This window comes from Myodes glareolus, chromosome 1 (genome assembly GCF_982192425.1).
Source record: "Myodes glareolus chromosome 1, mMyoGla1.1, whole genome shotgun sequence".
NCBI lineage: Eukaryota > Metazoa > Chordata > Mammalia > Rodentia > Cricetidae > Myodes > Myodes glareolus.
Window position 1 is genome coordinate 94,976,400 of NC_142026.1, and position 6,282 is coordinate 94,982,681.

General features: G+C 41.5%; 1 long non-coding RNA gene across 2 annotated transcripts; it reads left to right on the plus strand.

Moving 5' to 3' along the window:
- The first annotated feature begins 2,528 nt into the window (after window positions 1–2,528).
- Window positions 2,529–6,076, plus strand: LOC125394554 (uncharacterized). 2 transcript variants are annotated; one of them, XR_015736038.1, is made up of 3 exons: window positions 2,884–3,019; window positions 4,315–4,421; window positions 5,712–6,076. It is a non-coding gene; the product is annotated as an uncharacterized LOC125394554 (long non-coding RNA). The 2 variants fall into 2 exon arrangements; XR_014997634.2 differs by lacking the exon at window positions 5,712–6,076 and having other exon boundaries at window positions 2,529–3,019; window positions 4,315–4,738.
- Window positions 6,077–6,282: the final 206 nt, after the last annotated feature.

Genomic DNA, 6,282 nt, shown 5'->3' on the forward strand with positions numbered 1-6,282 from the left:
CAGAATCTCAAGGGCCCGCTAGCTTATGGAGCAGAAAAAAAGAAAAACAATAGGAGAGCCGCTGCCTCAAAAACAGATGCTCTGCTGAGGAGTTAGTTCTTCAGCCGTCCTCTGTGCACACCCACCCATGCTGACACTTCATGTGCTGTGAAATAAATAAATAAGGAATGAAGCCTGAGAGTGAGGTTGAGATGACCAATGAGAAAGTAGTCAGAGGAGTCAGTTTATAACAACTGAGATGGAGACTTGGGAATTGTCCTGCCAGAATCTACTTTTTAGCTGAGGAAACCGATATCCTGATGTGCACATAAAACTGCTAAATGGAATCACCTTAAACTGGTTATAGAGTTTAGATGATTTGTAGCCACACAACCGTCAACAGCTGAAAGGGGAAACATTGTAAAATTATTTGGGAAAACATCACACCATCACGATCATAGTACAATTAATCTATTTTTTTTTCTGTGAACATCTGTGGATCATCTCACAAGTCATGTGATTTTGTGACTTATTAAGACATTAAGTCCTTTTTATCAATCAGAAGACAATGACCATAATATAATGCAGACTTCTGGTGCGGGAGAATTGTCTGTATTCTGTCAATCATGTTTAAAATAAACGTTGATTGGCCAGGCAGGAAGTATAGGTGGGTCAGTCAGACAGGAAGTGGAGGCAGGGCTATGAGAACAGGAGTATTCTGGGACGCAGGAAGCTTCCTCCTCAGTCCTTCTCAGATCATGGAAGAAGCAAGATGTAATCTGCCCAGCTGAGAAAAGTACCAAGCCATGTGGCTAACATAGATAAGAATAATGGGTTAATATAAGTTATAAGAGCTAATACAAAGCCAGAGCTAATGGGCCAATCAGTTTCATATCTTATGGAGACCTCTGTGTGATTTTCTTTGGGGTTTGCTGGTTGTGGGGTATCGGGTGGGACATAAACCCCAACAAGCAGGCCCCTTCATGTTACAGACTCCAAGCAGAAGATATACATATTTTAAACGTATAAAGGAACCACACAATGTAAGGTCTCTTGGTCTGTAGAGATGGCTCAGAAGTTAACACTGCTGCTCTTCCAGAAGACTTGAATTTGACTCCCAGAACCTACATGGTAGCTCACGACCATCTGTACCTCCACTTCCAGGGGATCCAATTGTATCTTCTAGCCTCCCAGGGCACCACACACACACACACACACACACACACACACACACACACACACGATGCACAGACACACCTAGAGTCAAGGCAATTAGATTGATCAATCAACCGTTTCTTCTCTAACTCGTGCCATATCTGAAACACTTACCAGGAAACGTCCAGCATTATTCCTCACAATGAGAAAGGCACATTTGTGTTGGTGCTGGGCTTCTGTGTGTTAAATTTCGGGCCATGGGTTCTATCAGCAGAAGAGGGCTCATCCTGGAAATTGATCCCTACTGGAAAGCACGTGCTCATTCATCTTTACAAAAAGGTCTGGAAGCAAAAGGTACTCCAGAACAGGACACTGTCTTTTACTGCTTCACAGTGAGCGTTTGGCTGAAGCAGTGAGGGCTTTGGAGTTGCCTCTTGCCTCCCCCCTCCCACGTTCTGACAGACGGCACAAACTGTAGTTACTCACTGGACGTGTCTTGTTAGGAGGGCATCCTGACACGACAAGAAGCAGGAAGTGTGAGGCTTTGGCCCGGGAGCCCTTCTGTTGGTTCTCTGCACAAAGACCATGGATAGAGAACCTGAACAAAAAATGCAGGAGTCCAGAGTCACTTAACAGACTGAGCGACAGAGTTAAAAGATGTCTATTTATGAAACATGGCATCCGGAAGCTCGTTTCAACCTCACTCAGATCCTGTGAGGTGTCAGACAAGAATCAGAATCCCTGCCAGGCTGAAAAAAGAAGCTTCTCGACTGTATTTCTGAAATAGACAGGAGAAAGTGGGGCTCAGTTGTAGACCTCATGGCTGTCAGGCTGTCTCTCTTCCCACCACAATGCACACAAAACAAAAGGTAAGTAATAATAATAATAATTTTTATTAAAAAAAGACTTAATAGTCTGCAATGCAACAGATTGTATCTGACTACATCAAATTGGCATGAAAGTAGTGTGTGTTCTCTTCTCAGCCAGGGTATTTTAATTGAGAAAAGAAGCCAAGAAATTTTTATAAATGGAATCTTTAGCAGAAAGCAAATGCAAAGTGTATTCCTAAATATAAAAAGTCAATGGATACTTCCTTTGAAAACAAATGAAATATGAACTTGAACCCCACCCCCATGAGAGACTAGATTGGAATATGGAAATTATTTGGGTTTTTTACTTAAGGGGTTGAGAAAAGGATTGGAAGCAGGAAAAGCTCTGGAGACAGAGGCTGCCGCAGGCCTGTAGCTGCCTGCTTTCTCACCGCCAAAGCTCAAGGTAAATTATTGAAATGGTGCAGCCACTTCCTAAACGGCTGGGATAGCTGTCCATAAAACATTAACATGACATTTCTGCAGCTTGACAGGTCACCTGGAAGAGAAAGGGTGGAGAATACTCAAGCTCTTGGTGAAGATGGGGACATTTGTTCAGATAAAAACAAGCAAGCACCAGACAGGTCCGCAGGCCAGCTTCAAGGAAAATGGGAAAGAAAACATGAATGTTTAAAGCCGACACGGAAATGGATTGAAGTCAGTTGTCTGCTGTAGTATGAGCAGGCAGAAACAAAAGCATGGAAGGCCTTTTGTCTCCTCCTCTACTCTTAGAAAAAATGATATGCTGGACTACACTCTGCCTTTAATTAATGCTTCTGCTAAGTAACTGAGCTACGTGTCCTCTGGTATACAATGAACGAAAGCATTTATCCATCTTGCATGGTATTTGTCTGGTTGGTTGGTTTTTGCTTTGGCGTGCGCGCGAGCGCGCGAGCGTGCGTTTCTTCAGTTGGAAAAAACGAATATTCCTTTCCCCAGTAGGTATTTTTCTTTAATTTAAACCATTGTTTGGTTCCTGGTAAAAGACCACCAGCACACTCCAGCTAGAAAAGCAGGTAGGTTAAATACAGGCCTTCACCTCTCCCTCTGTTCTTTTAAAACCCATCCTCCCCCCACCCTGTTCTGTAATAGATCACCTGCCTCTTTTTTTCTGTCCCCTTCTTCAGTGGATCACACAGATCTTTCGCCCTTTGCTCATGCTTTATACCAGGTCCCAACTCTAACAGACCATCCCTGGGAAACCCCAGACCACTTCCACCAACAAAGCTGGTAGGCTCATTCATTACTGCTCAGTCAGAAATGGAAAACAACCTAGTTTCCCCTTGACAGAGGATAAACTATGGAAAATGTGATACATTTACACAACGGAATTTTATTCAGCCGTAAAAAAAAATTATAAAATTCTCATGTATTAGATGGAACTATTAAAAAATGTCCTGAATGAGGTATCCCAGACCCAGGAAGACACATATAGTATAGCCATATATAAAATAATGATAACCAAGTCACAATTTATAGAACCACAAGGAACTAGAGAAAGGGACTAGAGATGAAAGGTTGATCTCATTAGGAAAGAGAAATACTAGATAATTATGAGTAGATGAGGGGTACTTAAATGGGAGGATCAAGGAGAAAGATGAAAGGGAGGGGAATGAGGAAGAAAATAAAGGGAGAGATAGCTAAAATTAAGGGTCATTTGAGGGGCAGTATGGAAATTTAATACAATAGAAATTTCCTAAAATATATGCATATATAAAGGTGATCTGATCAAATCACCAAATGATAGAAGAAACAGTCCCAAGTGGATGTCCACGTTGTCAAATGAAGCTTTCACTACTAAGATTGGGTTACATATAATTGTGTGCTTGGCCACAGCGGGTCCTAGGAGAATCCCCCAAACAAATCAGGCTGTTGCCAAGACTGTAAATTCCTCTCCAAACTGTCGGCAAGGCCACATTCCTGACAAGACCTACACAACCTTTGAACATGGAGAAGTTAAGCTGGTGCCCACATAAAGCCCTTCACCCCTATGTTCTAGGTCCTCTGCATGCTATCAGAAAGAGAAATCAAAACAATAAGCCAGTCACGATTTCTTTGATATTCAATGGTGTTCTTCCTGCAAGATACCCTGTGGCAAAGACAGCACAAAACCTGTGGGAGTAAGCAACTATTATCTGGTTTGACTTAAGGCCCATTCCATGAGAGGGTGCCCATACCTGGCACTACTTAGGTGACCAAGAAACTGAAACTAGACAGCCCAGAGTCCTAGAGTAAAACCAAATACTACTGTTCTTAAAAGAAATTAATTAACAATGAAATGACTCCTGATGACATTCTACTTTACTCATAGATCAGTGCCTTGCTCAGCCATCATCAGAGAAGCTTCGTCCTGCCACAGATGGGTACAAACACAGAGACGCACAGCCAGATGCTACACAGAGAGTGGAAAAGACCTTGGTACACTCAACCCTAAATGGATGTCTCTATCAAATCCCTCCCCTCAGGGCTCAGGGAACCCTATAGGAGAGGAGGCAGAAAAAAAAAATGTAAGAGCCAGAGGGAATGGAGGACACCAAGGAAACAAGGCCCTCTAAATTAGTATGGTTAATGCTCATATGAACTCATAGAAACTGAGGCAGCATGTCCCGGGCCTGCATGGGTCTGCATAGGTCTGACCTATCCTTAATATTATGGCTTCAAGTTTAGTACTTTTATGGAATATCTGAGTGTTTGAACTAATGGGCTCTGATTCTTATATATTCTTTTGGACTCTTTTCCTTCTGTTCATTTGTTTGATTTGTTTTGTTCAGTTCTGACCCATTAGTTTTTGCTTTATCTTATTTTATGTTATTTTATTATTCCTCAGAAGCCTGTTTATTTCCTAATGAGAGACAGAAAGGAAATCAATTTGGATGGAAGGGGAGGTGGGGACAAACTGTTAGGTAGAAGGAAGGGAAGCTATAATCAGGATACATAATGTGAGAAGAAAATTTATTTTAAATAAATCAAAATAGAATAAAATAAAATGAATTGCAAATTTACCTGATATATAATACGTCTACCACAAAGTAATAACCCCTAAAAAGCATAATTAGGTTCTTTGAATGTAGGTACTAAGGTTCAAATTTTTCCCCGATGTTAATGAGAACATATCCATTCTTATAAACATGTCACAGTGTTTTGTGTGAGTGAATTCACTGGTCCCTGGGATCATTTCTATATTAATAGTCTTTACATGTAGTACAAACACAGCTTTACTGTACTTTGTGAAAGAAAATGTCTTCCTCTATGATATTGTCAACGAAAATTGGCACACCAGGGCATTCATAGAAACTACTTTCAAGATATATGGTGAGATAGTTGTTTAAATAAACGTTGGCTACAATGGCATGAACATGTGCCATAGGGCAATGGAATTCTTCCAAGTCTCCTGGCTACACATGCAAAAAAATAAGGCAACAGAGAAGAGCAAATACTGCAGAAGTACTAGCAAGGAGATTAGTGTACCGAATGCCTCATTCTAAGGGGATTCCTTTTCCTTTATTACATATGTTTTTTCTTTTTATACCACTGTATAATTAGAAACAAAAATTTGTCACACTAGATTGTATTTGTTGAGGCTTTTCTTCACCTGGAGTGTTTTTCTATGAGCACAGCTTTGGAAAGCACTGCACCAAAGTACTGAAAACTCAGGCTGCTGAAGCACCTCAGAAGGCATCGTTCTGATCTTTGCTTCTTATCTCCAAGCCCTCTGCTCCCTCTGAAACGAGAGAGAAGCCAAAATTTCTCTACTTGAAGATTGGTCATGGAAACCAGATCTCTCTCCATCTACTAATGCCTCAAAACATTAAGAGATCACTGGCCCACTGCTCCCTTTCTCCTCAAAACACCCCGAGTGACAGCGGTCCTGCCCCACCAAGGAGAAAGAAAGGCCACCCTGAGATGCTCAGAGGACTCCAGCAGACAAGCTCCCCGCCGTCATCATCAGTTAGACTCATTTTATCAGTAACCATTCTCTATCACACAAGCAGGAAAGGAGACAGCTTTTCCTCACCTCACAGGTTTTTTTCCCTGAAGAATTCCTTGTTACATAAAATTCTGGTTTAAAAACACAGGCTGTGCATTTCTCTTTCAAAGTCATCTTTTGTTTTGTGCCTTTATGAAGGAAAGTTACATTGCCAAGATGGACTCATTGGAGATGGGGTTGGTCCATAGAAATCAAATCTGCAGTGTCAAGGATACAACTCCTGTCTAGAGCACATAAGACCTTGGGCTCAGTTCCAGTCACCACAAGCAAATAAACCCAAAACATTATCCC